The 14,815-nt window shown below is 42.6% G+C and overlaps 1 protein-coding gene across 1 annotated transcript in view; it reads left to right on the forward strand.

The window, feature by feature from the left end:
* The first annotated feature begins 5,988 nt into the window (after nt 1–5,988).
* OSBPL2 (oxysterol binding protein like 2) overlaps nt 5,989–14,815 on the forward strand; it is a 66,273-nt gene continuing 57,446 nt past the window's right edge. Inside the window, exon 1 of the mRNA XM_087720551.1 lies at nt 5,989–6,148. The gene's annotated coding sequence lies outside the window, so the exon portion shown is untranslated. The remainder of the gene's footprint in view (nt 6,149–14,815) is intronic.

Raw genomic sequence — 14,815 nt, forward strand, 5'->3', positions numbered from 1 at the left:
AATATGATGTAAACTTGTTTTTTAAAAGGCACCTTTGGTTTGCGTTAAAACAACTTCAACACACGCAATGTTCTGATTGCCCCACAAACGCAGTAGTCATCCTTACCTTTCACAGAGCCACTGAGTTTTATAAATATGAGCACGATAGTGTAGAATAATCATATCCAAGGACCAGTGGTGGGTTTCAAAATTTTTTGGAACCTCTTCTGTAGGTGTGGCCTGCTTTCCGGGTCCACTGGTGGAACCTCTTCTAACCGGTTCGGTAGATTTGACGAACCGGTTCTACCGAATAGGTGCGAACTGGTAGGAACCCACCTCTGCCTATGACTGTTCTTCACACTTACGACTGCTGTGGCATCCCCACGATCATGTGAACAAAATTCAGGTGCTTGTCAATTAACTCATATTTATGACGGTTGCAGTGTCCTGGGGTCATGGGATCACTTTTTGTGACCTTTGGATGAGCAGAGTCAATGGGGAAGCCAGATTCACTTAACAACCGTGTAACTGACGTAACAACTGCAGTGAGTCACTTTACAGCTACGACAATTATGAAATGGGGCAAAACTCACGTGACAATTGTCTTCCTTAGCAAAAGAAATTTGAGGTTCAAGTGTGGTCATAACTCAAGGACTACCTGTATAACATTCTCAATCTTCCCCTTACTCAAATACATTCTATTTTCTTTTATATATTTGCTTTGAAGTTCCATGGTTATCAGGTATGAAATCCACTTACCTTCACTACCGTTTGGAAGCAGGAGTGTGCGTGCGCACACCCGCTTCGCTCACACGCAGCGCTTCTGCACATGCACAGAGCGTCCGTGATAATGTCTGGGCGGGTGGGCAGAGCCTCCCACCGCCGCTACTACCGATTCACCCGAACTGGGGCGAACCGGCAGAATACCATCTCTGATGGTTATTCGTTCTGTCCAAACAACCATTCCTAAACACTTATTTCATTCACTATGCCTCTTCATCTCTCTTTCCCAGTGGTGGGTTGCAGGCGGTATGCCCCGGTATGCACGTACTGGTGCCTCCCGGAAGCAGCAGCTACCATATCATAACGGTGCTTTGGAGGGCCCGCCCGCCCTCGTTCTTTACCTGTATTTGAAGGAAACTGGCTTTCTGAGCACACGGGCGCACCGTATGGCACCAGAGTGATGCTCTGCCAAGCAGCTGGAGCATCACAGGCGGTAGATGCACATGCATGCACAGTGCAGGTGCCCATGGTGCACGTCTGGCTCCCATTGCAGCGTACCAGTTGCAACAGGAGCTGAAACCCACTACTGCTTTTTCCCCTTGTATAAAATACTCCGTCAAGTTGATATCTTGTCTCATGTATAACCCTTAGTTCTTTATACTTTTAATTATTATCTTTTCATTGGAAGTTTATAACACATACAGCAGTGGTGGGTTCCGGATCCCGCTGCAACCGTTACGGTTGCAATGGGGCCCGGCGTCCACCATAGGCACACACGCAGCGTACACATGCGTCCTTACCTCTTCCCACACCTCTGCGAGCCTCTGCGATGCTCCAGCGCCAAAGAGCTCAAATACAGGTAAGGAGTTCAGGTGGGCAGGTGGGCCCTCTGGAGCACCAGAACGGAACGGTACTGGGGCGTACTGCCTGCAACCGGCCACTGACATACAGTCACAGATTCTGTAGAACTCAACAGAGTATTATTTCTGATTGCCTCATGTCATAATTGGTTATTTGCCATCAGGACATCTTAATAGGATAAATATTCTTGTTTAAAATACATTCAGTCAAAGTGATTTGTTGAACTGTGTGTTGGATTAGCTACTACCTCCTTGGATTTCTGTCTTCAGAAACACAGAGAAAAATCTGGACGGTTGATTGAAGTTACGCTAGTACAATCATCTTTAATTCAATTGCTCTGGTTGGATTGTTTTTTTTTTTTTTTTAACGTCTTCCCAAAAATCCAGGGCCAATTTCTAGAACCATTAATATTCTCAAGATGAAGTGAAAGCGTTCTTACTGGCAACCTATCAAAAAGTCTGGCAAGTAAAAACTAAATGAGATACAAAGAACGTCTAATGCTTCACAAATAAAGCGGGGGAGGCAGCAATTAAGATGTAAGAAAAAAAAAAGAAGACCAATCTTTTAAGGCAGATTAGAAGCCAAATACATTCTTCATGCAAGCATAGAATGGCGCCTGAATTCAGCATAGTGGATTTGAAATAATCCTTGAAATATGTCTAGCTAGACATTCTAAAATTCTACTTTATTATTATATGTGGTTAATCTTTGGTGAGATTCACAGCCTTTGGGGCTGGTTGGTAGCTCAACAGCTCGAGTCCTGACCAAGGACCTAGGAACTGTTAAGGTAACATCAGAGGATATAAGCTGTTCCAAGTAGGGTGGTTTTTTGTAGAATCAGAATGTTCAAGTCTGATAAATTTAAAATTTCCAAATAGTGAGGTAGCCCTTTAGGTATTGCTCCAAGGGCTCCAATTACAATCGGGACAACACGATTTCTTTTTCCATAGTCGCTCAATTTCAATTTGCAGGCCCCGGTACTTTGTGATTTTTTTCTTGCTGTTTATCTTCAATAAAGTGCGAAATTTTCAGTCCTTTCTTTGCAAGTTTGTATCCACAGTTCACCTTCTTCAAAATGATTGTCAGTGGTAGCATTGAGAGTATAAAAAGTAGGGGTGAAAGGGAATCGCCCTGGAAAATGCCTCGTTTAATTTCAACTTCACCCAGTACTTCTTCATTAGCTATAAGCTTCGTTTTCCAGAGGTTCCTTGAAGTTTCCATGAATTTTTGTATGTTGTTGCTGATGCCAAAGATTTTCAGGCATTTCTTCATCCAGCTATGGGGAACCGAATCAAATGCTTTCTTATAGTCTATCCAAGCCATGAACAGGTTGGTTCGTCTTTCTTTGAATTCTTTAGGATTAGTTTGTCAATCAGCAGTTGATCCTTTGTTCCTCTTGAATTTTTGCAGCATCCTTTCTGTTCTACAGGAAGCAAGTTATTTCTTTCCAAGTATCCATAAATTTGGTTTGCAATGATACCAGTAAGGAGCTTGTATGTTGTTGGCAAACTGGTGATTGGCCCATAGTTTCCATGATCCTTTGCTTTTTCTTTATCTTTTTGGATCAAAAATATCCTTTCAGTTGTCATCCATTCATCATTTTCTGGTGTTTTTAAGATCTGGTTCATTTGGGCTGCCAATCTTTTGTGCAAACTTGTAAGTACCTTTAACCAGAAGCCATGTAACTCATCTGGTCCAGGTGCACTCCAGTTATTCACTTTTCTTGACTGTCTTTGCACCATTTCTTTCGTTATTTTCACATCTTCCATTTTATGCACTATAATAGAATCCTCAATCTGTTTGATCCATTTTGCATTTCTGTTGTGCTTCTTGTTGTTTTCCCACAAATTCTTCCAGAATTTCAGAGCTTTCTCTTTATCAGGCTTTTCATTTGTTGTTACTCCATCTCCACTTTCTAAGCTCTTATAAAACTGGTGCTGATTTGCTCTGAACTGTGAGTTTTCCTTGAATTAAGAAATGTAGTCTGATTGGCTGTCAAGACTCCCTTGGGCGGTGTGGGGGGATGTCTTAGATAACTTTGTAGGTTGTGTGTCTTTTGAGTCCTAATCTTGGTTGAGTTCCCCGATGCCATGTGGTGAGTTTCTGTTGCAGGCTAATCCTACATTTGTTATGTAGAGTAGACTAGCTCAGGCTTTTTAATGGCCCATTGACAAAGGTGGGGGCTATTAAGAGTGAGTCTGTTTCCTGCCTAAAAACATGTTTCTCCATTTCTTATCCAGGGAAATATAATATTCTGCCTTTTCAATATTTCCCAGGATATTTCATTCTTCTAGGAGAGCGGTGGGTGCGAACTTCCTACACTTTAAAGACTACTTTACCAATAGAAGTGAGTATCTGTAGCTCCGGGTTGAATTGTGGCGTTCTCGGTGCTCTCTGAATTTGGCTGTTTGCTTGCAGACATTTCATTACCCAACTACGTAATATTATCAGTGCTAATGGTGATAAGTGCACTGCTGATGTTACCTAGTAGCTGGGTAATGAAATATTTGCAAGCAAACAATCAAACCTGCCATTTTCCTTTTGGTGTTTTTCTCCTATCATTTGACTGAGTTTAGTAGATGAATATAAGTAAAGGCACCAATTCTTTGGAATTGCTCTGGAAGGAATCCCATCTAGGCTTTTCAGTGGCTGCATTCGAACACTGCAGTATGCCAATCATCATTTAAAACATAAAGTGGAATGGCTGGGCCTATATATGATGCAAAGTCCCATTTGAGGGTTGAGGACTGCAACAATATATACAGTATATAAAATGAGAGCAAACCCTACTCCCTTCCAAGCACTGACCACGTTACAGGTAGCCCTCAACTTATAACCATTTGTTTAGTGACCAAGGTTACAGCAGCACTGAAGAAAGTGACTTACGGCCGGTTTTCAAACTTACAACCATTACAGTATCCCTGTAATCATGTGATCAAAATTTGGATGCTTCGCAACTGGATCATATTTATAATGGTTGCCGTGTCTTGTGGTCATGTAATCCCCTTTTGCGACAAGAAAGAAAGCCAGATTCACTTAACAACCATGTCATTAACAATTGCAGTGATTCACGTAACAACTGTGGCAAGAAAAGTCATAAAATGGGGCGCTACTCCCTTCACAAATGTCTCACTTAGCAACATAAATTTTGGGCTCAATCGTGGTTATAAATTGAGGATTATGTATGGTAGTTGGATAGTGAAATGTCTGCATGACGACAACCTGGCTCATAGAGTACTAAGAACCCCACAATTCAACCCTGACCTGCAAATATTCTCTACTATGGATGTTTGAAAAGTCTCTTGCAATCAAATGTTACAAAATGGGTGTAACTCAATCTAAACAATTGTGAATAGCTCACCAGTTCAATGAATTAGCTAAGAGAGTTATACTTATTTGTTTAAGTTCAAAGGAACAAGTACAACTCCCCAGTCCACGTCAGTTTTCTAATACAGGTAGTCCTCAACCTACAGCCACAATTGAGCCCAGAATTTATGTTGCTAAGTGAGAAACGTGTTGAGTCTGGCCCCATTTGTGAAGTGAATCACCGCAGTTAGTAAATTAGTAGCCTGGTTGTTAAGTGAATTTGGCTTCTCCATTAACTTTGGTTGTCAGAAGGTGGCAAAAGGGGATCCCATGACCCCAGGACACTGCAACCGTCATAGATGTGAGCCAACTGTCAAGCATCCCATGTGACCATTGGGATGCTTCAAACGGTCGTAAGTGTGAAAACTGGTGATGTCACTTTTTTCAGTGCCATTTCGCACTGTCACTAAATGAGTTGTTGTCAGTCGACGTGTGTTAGAATTAAAGCTGTCACAACGTCCTTCCAAGTGTGTTAGAACTACAGCTCTCACAGTCGACGGCCATACCAGCAAGGGATTCTGGGAGTTGTGGTCCCAACACACCTGGAGCATCCCTGGTGGAGGAAGGGCTTCTTTAAACTACAAGACACCTATCTGGTCTTGGCGGTTGGACATCAACAATCAAAATGAAACGCTTGCAAAGGGGGCACAGCGCCCGTTTTCTTCACCAAAGGCTTTCGGAGATCACGAGCTGTCCGACCGCATTCCGCGCCGAGCTGCTCGCCGGGATTACTTTCCCCCATCTCATTTGCATGGCCTCGCCTCTTCGGAAGAACGCCATTGGCCGAGCAGAACTGCCTTAAGGTGGAGTCCGCAAGACAATGCGCGAAAACTCGGGAGGAACTCCGGCGCCTCAGGCTTGTTGATTAGCATAATCCCCGCCCGTTTCCTTTCTCTCGCCATCCATTGGCCCGCTTGCGGGAGGAGAGCGAGACGGCACGCCCGGGGGAAGAAGCGGAGGGGAGACGGCACGCCCGGGGGAAGAAGCGGAGGGACGTCTTTAACGTCACGTCACGTCGCTAGTCGCTGCTAATTGGACGGCTCGACGCGTCTGTCAAGCGCGGACGGGGAGTGGGGAACATTGAGAGAGGAGGGGGTGGCAGCGGGTCGTACTTCCGCCTCGGGGAGTGTCAACGGGTCTCGCCGGGGGGCTCGAGGCCAGAGAGGCGTGTGCGCGTGCGCACGCCCGCACCGCAGGACGTGGACGCACCGGGCGACAGGTAACCCACCGCCGGCGGGGTTGGAAAACAGCTGCCGGCCCTCGCCAACCTTCTGGGGCACCGCAGCTCCAGCCGGGTCGAGAGCTCTACGGTCCCTCTGGCCTGGTTGAGGGAGAGGGAGACGGAGGACGGAAGGCCTCGCCGCCTGGGGAGGATGGGGAGGCCGGCCGAACCATCTCCTGGGGTTGGGGAGGGGGAGCAGGCCGGGCTGAGGGGAAGAATCCCCCCCCCTCCAGTGATGGGGAAATGGGAGATGTCTCTCCCCAACCATCGTTTGGGAAACGTCGAGGCATGGGGACGGAAGACCCCGCGGTGATCAAAGCATGGGGGAGGATCGTGAATCTGCTTTCTCAGCCCCCCCCCTCTTTCAGGCTCATTTGGGGGGTCTTTCTGCCGGGAAAAGAAAGAGCGTGCTTGGCTGGGCAGCTCGGCCTTTGCGGAGGTTTTCAAGAGAGTCAAGCGGGATTCTTCCCTAAATGGGTTTCTAGGGAAAGTGCAGTTAGTTCTCGATTTACGACGGTTCATTTTTTTAAAGCACTTTTAAAGGTGGGAAAAGGAGTGTTTTGTCCCCTTGAGACCCCTTGGTTCTATTGTTGTTGTTAGTTGTGAAGTCGTGTCCGACCCATCACAACCCCATGGGCAACGTTCCTCCAGGCTTTCCTGTCCTCTTCCATCCTCTGGAGTCCATTTAAGCTCACACCTACTGCTTCAGTGACTCCATCCAGCCACCTCATTTTCTGTTGTTCCCTTCTTCTTTTGCCCTCAATCGTTCCCAGCTTTGGATCGCCTTGCAGTCCAAGGGTCTCAATGCAGGAGTCTTCTCCAGCACCAGAGTTCAAAGGCCTCAATTCTTTGGCTCTCAGCCTTTCTTATGGTCCAGCTTTCACAGCCATCCATTGCAACTGGGAAAACCATAGCCTTGACTATACGCAGTTTTGTTGGCAGGGTGAGGTCTCTGCTTTTTAGTATGCTGTCTAGATTTGCTATAGCTTTCTCCCTAGGAGCAAGTGTCTTCATTTCTTGGCTGTAGTCCCCATTTGTCCTGATCTTGGAGCCCAGGAAAATAAAATCTGTCACTAGCAATAGCAATAGCAGTTAGACTTATATACCGCTTCATAGGGCTTTCAGCCCTCTCTAAGCGGTTTACAGAGTCAGCATATTGCCCCCAACAACAATCCGGGTTCTCATTTTACCCACCTCGGAAGGATGGAAGGCTGAGTCAACCCTGAGCCGGTGAGATTTGAACTGCAGAACTGCAGTCAGCTGAAGTAGCCTGCAGTGCTGCATTTAACCACTGCGCCACCTCGCCACTAGCTCCATTTCTTCCCCATCTATTTGCCAGGAAATGAGAGGGGCGGATGCCATGATCTTACTTTTCTTAATGTTGAGTTTCAAGCCAACTTTTGCACTCTCCTTCTTCACCCGCCTCAAGAGGCTGTTTAGTTCCTCTTCACTTTCTCCCATTAGAACACTGGTTCTGTTGCTCCCCTACTTACAATCGTTCATTTAGTGACCGTTCAAAGTTACGAAGGTGCTGGCAAAAAAATGACTCGTGATCGCTTTTCATGCTCCCCACCTTGCAGCATCCCAGGGGGTCACCTGATTAGAATTCAGATGCTCAGCGACAGACTCGTATTTATGACGGCGGCGGGGTTTTGCGATTCCCTTTTGTGATCTTAAGAAGCAAACTCGACAGGGAAGCCGGATTCACTTAACAATTGGGCCAAGAAGGGACATAAAAAATGGGGCAAAATTCACTTAACAGATGCCTGGCTTAGCAAACATAAATTTTGGAGCTCGATTGTGGTCGTATGTTGAGGACTTACCTGTACCGGGTTGCTTTTCCTTTTGGGGGCTTCCGACCCGAAGTTCAGGGTAGGCCAACTTGCTTCTGAGCTGAAGAGGCCTGTGGAGTCCTCGGCTTTCTCTCTTAGCTTCCTTGCTGGGCTTTTAGGAGATGATAGAGCAGCTTGGCCGGCAAGGGATTACTAATAGAATAGAATAGAATTCTTTATTGGCCAAGTGTGATTGGGCACACAAGGAATTTGTCTTTGATGCATATGCTCAGTATACATAAAAAGACAAAGATACATTCATCAAGAATTATAAGGTACAACATTTAATGATAGTCATAGGGTACAAATAAGCAATCAGGAAACAATATCAATGTAAATGGTAAGGATACAAGCAACAAAGTTACAGTCCTGCAGTCCTAAGTGGGAGGAGATGGGTGATTGGTAGGATGAGAAGACAGTAATGCAGCCTTAGTGAATGGTTTGATAGTTATTGAGGGAATTATTTGTTCAGCAGAGTGATGGCATTCGGAGAAAAAAAACTGTCCTTGTGTCTAGTTGTCTTGGTGTGGACTGCTCTATAGCGTCATTTTGAGGGTAGGAATTGAAATAATCTATTCCTTTTTTTTTTTGAAGGCAACCTTCATTTTTAATTGAAAATTTCTCAACAAGAGCAAAGCAAATCCATAAAGACAGAAGCTTTCGCTTGCCAGTATTAGTGAATATATATATACTAAATGTGGAAATGGGAAAACATCCAAGGGTTGCTATATACTCCATTTAACCGCAATTTACAGGAGAGACAGTAACAATGATATCCAGAACTTATTATCTGCAAAACGAGAGAAATCCAACTTGGATTACGACCAAGCAGGCAATTGTTCCAAGTTGAAATAATTTATTCCTAATGCCGATTGCTGCAGATTGGCAAGGTTCACATGAGGATGGTTGTGTCGTAAGATTGCCTGCTTGGTCGTAAGATTATTTATTCTGCTTTAGTTTCCAGTCTGACAATTTCAGTTCCTTACACTGTAATGAGGGAGCAGGATGGTATAGGTAGATCTCGTCTTAACAAAAGTTCATTTAGTGACTATTCAAAGTTCCAACAGCTCTGAAAAATAGGACTCATGGGATCAAAATCCAGACAATTGGCCACTGGTTCATATTTATGACTACTGTTGGGTCCCAAGGTCACATGATCCCCTTTTGTGACCTGACGAAGTCAATGGGGAAGCCAGATTCACTTAACAGCCAGGTTACTAACTTATCAACCTCAGTGATTCACTTAACCCACCACTGCGGCAAGGAAGGTGATCAAATGAGGCAAAGCTCACTTAACAAATGTCTCAACCACATAAATTTTGGGCTCAGTTGTGGTTGCAAGCTGTATCTTTGGGCCTTGTCTGCTCTTCTTTTGTGTTAGAGGAATAGAAGTTGTTTTTGATTTTTACCCATATTAAAAAAAATAAAAATAAAGCCAAGATAAAGGGAACCCAACTGGTGATCTTTGAAAATAGATGACTCGGGTTTGGTTTAAATGCTGCTTCATCTTATTCTCTGTTCCTGAATTGGAACAGTTTTTCGTGATTGTGCAGCCATTCATCCTTGGTAATAAGTGACAATAGATTGTAATTGTCCCCTTCCTCTTGTGACAGTTCAGCGCTGGGGCTTGGATTCACAAGCTGTGTTCTTTTGTTTAGCTGAAGGTCACACCACCCTCCCCAGTTCAAGGAAGATGACATCATACTGGCGTAAAGATGTCTTGAGAATGGGATGGTTCATTATGGCTTGAGGAAAATGGCAGCCGTTCCTTGTAAATGAGGTTCCCTTGTGTGTCATCATTTTGGTTGACATTGAGTTTGATTTGCCTGGAGAATTTGCTATCATCCGACGTGCTGAGGGCCATCAGGTTAGAAGCCTTGAAAGGATCCAGGGACATATCGCTAGTTATAGCCTCATCTCTCTCTTCCAAAGATGGTGTGAGTTGATTAACAACTGTTGAGGAACCCCAATTGAAAAGGACTCTTCTTTATTGTTAGTGTATTGGGTAGGCCACAGTGTGACATAAAACACAAGGTTTGATGAGCTACTGTCCCAATGCAACTGAGCTCTTATGTTTGGTGAAGGAACGAGTCACAATTTAAGATGGCCTAGTTGTTTCAAACGTGTACAGGTAGCCTTCGACTTACGATCACAATTGAGCCCAACATTTCTGTTGCTAAGTGAGACATCTGAATGCAAAACTCGTAGCCATGGGGATGTTGAAACATAAATGTGAAAAATGGTCAAAACTCACTTCCGTGAGTTTTATCCCTTTTTGTGACCTTTCTTGCTACAGCAACTGAATCACTGTAAAGTTAGTAACATAGCGGTTAAATGAATCTGGCTTTCCCATTGATTTTGCTTGTCAGAAGGTTACAAAAGGGCATCACGTAAATCGGGACACTGCAACCGTCATAAATAGGAACCAGCTGCCAAGCATCTGAATTTTGATCACATGGCCATAGGGCTGCTGCAATGGGGGTAAATATGAAAAATGGTCCTACATCACTTTTTTCAGTGCCGTTGTAACTTTGGATGGTCACTAAACAAAGGATCATTGTAGATCAAGGACTACCACAACATTTTTCTTTTTCTAGGAGAAGTCTTTGCCTGGATAATAAACAGGGGCACAACAATTGAGCCCAACATTTTTGTTGCTGAGTGAGAAAATTGTTAAATGAGTTTTGCCCCATTTTACAACTTTTCTTGGTCACAGGTGTTAAGTGAATCCCTGCACTTATTCAATTAGTAACACGGTTGCTAAGTGAATCTGGCTTCCCCACTGACTTTGCTTGCCAAAAGGTTGCAAAAGGGGATCACGTGATGTTGCAATGGTCATAAATGTAAATCACTTGAATGTAAATCATGTGGCCATGGTGATGTTGAAACGGTCATAACTCACTTTTTTTCAGTGCCATTGTAACTTCGGTCACTAAGTGAAGGACTACCTGTATATCCCCTAATTACTTTCATAAGGCAGTATTTGCTATTCTTTCCTCTTGGACTGTCTCATTAACAGTAAGGATTCTGCAAATTAGCTGCCTCCCTGGTGAGATCTCATGCCTTTTCCTCATAGGGGTCAATTGTAGCCGGGCATTAGACTCCTTTGATCACATTGGAATCCCCTCCCCCCCACAAATGATGGCTCTGAATAATTGAGGATTTGAAAACATTGCAGCAAGTTACTGTGAAAACATTTATAGAGGTAGTGAAACAGACTTGTAAAAACGGGGGAAGACAACATTATTTTCTTCTTGGAAAGCTACCACGATAGGGCTAACTTGAAATTAATTTTAATCTTTCCTAGAGAAATGTGTTTTGTTTTCCTAGCTGAGTACAAGTAGTGTTCAACTTATAACCAGAATTGAGCCTAAAGTTTCCGTTGCTAAGCAGGACAGTTGTTAAGCAAGTTGTGCCCTCTTTTACAATGTTTTTTAACTACAGTTATTGAGCGAATTTTGGCAGTTGTTAAATGAATCATGCGGTCATTAAGCAAATCTGACTTCTCCCCCCCCCCTCCCTTGACTTTGCATGTTGGAAGCCAGTTGGGAAGGTTACAAAACTCTATTAACTACCTGCCAGTTACCGAGTATCTAGATTTTGATCACGCAACCATGGGGACACTGCAACGGTTGTGAGTGTGAAGGCCGGTCATAGGTAATTTTTTTCAGTGCTGTTGTAACTTTGAACAGTCACTAAACAAATTATCGTAAGGTGAACACCACCTGTATTTGGATTTGCAACTTAAAAAAAAAATACCATGGAAAGTTCTATAGTTTCAAGATATTTTTTTTGTGAAATGGAAATTGTAACGTAATGTGAATAGCATGGATGGATGTTCCCTGTCGTTTTCCCCATTTTACGACTTTTCTTGCCACATTTTGTTAAGTGAATCACCGTAGTTGCTAAATTCGTAACATGGGTTGTTAAGTGAATCTGACAAGCCATTGACTTGGCTTGTCAGAAGATCGCAAAATATCATCACATGACTCTGGGACAGTGCGACCATCATAAATATGAACCAGTTGCCAAGCATCTGAATGTAAATCACATGACCATGGGGATGTTACAATGGTCATAAGTGTGGAAAACTACCCTGTTTTTCCGAAGATAAGACCTCCCTGTATAGTAAGCTCAATTGGGCGTTTGAGCTCATGCGCTAAAATAAACCCTACCCTGAAAATAAGCCCTCCTCTGAAAATATTGCAACATAGCAGCCATGAAATGACCACACTCTTAAGACCCTGTCTTATTTTCGGGGAAACACAATACAATACAATAGCAGAGTTGGAAGAGACCTTGGAGGTCTTCTAGTCCAACCCCCTGCCTAGGCAGGAAACCCTAAACCATTCCAGACAAATGGCTATCCAACATCATCTTAAAGACTTCCAGTGTTGGGGCATTCACAACTTCTGGAGGCAACTTCTGTTCCACTGATTAATTGTTCTAACTGTCATCAAATTTCTCCTTAGTTCTAGGTTGCTTCTCTCCTTGAGTAGTTTCACCGATTGCTTCTTGTTCTACTCTCAGGTGAGAGTAGTAGGAGAATAGTTTGACTCCCTCTTCTTTGTGGCAACCCCTGAGATATTGAAACACTGCTATCATGTCTCCCCTAGTCCTTCTTCTCATTAAACTAGACATACCCAGTTCCTGCAACCGTTCTTCATATGTTTTAGTCTCCAGTCCCCTAATCATCTTTGTTGCTCTTCTCTGCACTCTTTCTAGAGTCCCCACATCTTTTTTACATCATGGCGATCAAAACTGAATGCAGTACTATATGGTACTATGTTACTTTTTTCAGTTCTGTCGTAGCTGAACGGTCACTAAACAGACTGTTGTAAGTCAAGGGCTACTTTTATTGTGACACTTTCCCTGATTGATTTATGACTAATCTCTACCATCTCCCCCTGGATTGTGAATTGGCAAGATACTGTACCAAATTTGCTGCTCTGATTACTACATAATAAGCTTATGAGCTGATAGGAGATACTTTTTTTGCTTAGTTTTTCTCTTTTCTGCTGACTTTCAGATTCTTTCATGCTTTGTTTAGGGAGCAGTGTGTGTGGTGGTTGGCCCTGTCATTCTACAGCAGACACAGGGAAGTCACAATGGCACTGAAAAGTGTGACTTATGACCATTTTTCACACAACCGATGCAGCATCCCCACAATCATGTGATCAACAATTCTGATACTTGGCAACTGAGTCATATTTATGACAGTTGCAATGTCCTGGGCTCATGTGATCCCCTTTTGCGATCTTCTGACAAACAAAGTGAGAGACAATGAGGAAGTTTCAATTAACAACCGTGTTACCAACAACAATTGCAGTGATTCATTTAATAACTCTGGCAAGAAAGGTCATAAAATGGGACTCACTTAACAACTGTATTGTGGAAATTTTGGGGTCAATTGTGCTCGTAAGTAGAGGACTATCTGTATAATTGTCAAAGCCCACCGTAGATACTAGGAAGACTAACACTTATGTTTCCTTAAGTTGTTATTCTCAGTCGCCATATCCATGAGCACATCCTAAATACTCTTCTATGAAATTTTCCTCTACGTTAATACATGGAAACATATAACAGGTTTTAGACACCCTGCAAATGCCATTGATGCTGTGATTTAGTAGGGAAAAGATGAGTACAGGTAAAGACACCTTAAGCCTATAATAATGACTGGCGATAAATTGAAGGCACGCTTATAGCACCCCAGCAGAAAAAAATGATGCTGTAAGGTGTGCTTGCGCCATGATTGAGTACAAGGAAATAAAAACCTCTTGTGCTTTTTCAATATTGATTACCACTTGGTTTTGTGTTACACTGAAACCAGTTTGGAAAAATGTAAACTTTATTTCCTTTCAATGCATTCATCTTTCCATTATCCCTGTATGTTTGGAAACTACTTTCCAAAAATTATCTACTATTTTGGAGTTCCTTTGTATTCCATAGTTTCTGCAAAATTTAGTATTGGTCAAATGTAAACGTAAAAACCCAACTTATTTCAATATAGTAGATAAATAGTTGCATTATGCACATCTTAAATGTGAATCAGAATCCTGTTTTATTCTTGGCTTGGCATGCAAGTTCCGAGAAATGAAGGCCTGACTTTGATTTTCACTTGTTGGATAACAGTTAAAAGTGCATTGTTGAGAAGCGTGGTTTACTGAGATATTTTGCTGAATGTAGATACTGTATCTGGCAACACAATTTAGGATACAATACATGCAACCTTTCTAAATATATGTAACATCTGAGTCCATTGATGCTTACTTCAAAATGAACGTATTATAATTACTCTATTAATTTAAAGTGCACAGTCTTTCAAATTTAAAATAAAAATATTCATATTTTGTTTCTACTTGCTCTTGCCTGTATGATCTTGTCCAGAAATAATATTTGCTTTTTGCTTTGCAAATGTTCTTCAACAGGAAAAGCAAAACTTTTTGCAATTAGTAGCAAAAGTGTATAAGTAAGAATAATTACTTCTATTACTTTGCAACTTACAAGTAAGGAAAGAGCATATTATTATAATTAGCTGATTCTTCTGAAGTCATCTAACTTTTGAATTCAGTGTAATCCACTTTGATGATTGATGGTGATTTAGAAATTAGGGATTAGGTGTATTGATTGGTCTGAATTAGAACCAAATGTTTATAAACATCAGGTGCTCTTAATATGGGGAAATATTACGCTCATGTGAAGACATTCACTAAATCGTTGGAGACACATCTAATTAGGAACTGCATGATAACTAAAACATGGATTAGATGGTTGTTTACATGATCCAGCAAGCTTTTATGTTTTTAGAATACCTGTACCGTAATGCATGAAA

The sequence above is a fragment of the Thamnophis sirtalis genome, unplaced genomic scaffold (assembly GCF_051295495.1).
Source record: "Thamnophis sirtalis isolate CommonGarterSnake01/CBP01778 unplaced genomic scaffold, rThaSir2_p1.2 scaffold_7, whole genome shotgun sequence".
Lineage (NCBI taxonomy): Eukaryota > Metazoa > Chordata > Lepidosauria > Squamata > Natricidae > Thamnophis > Thamnophis sirtalis.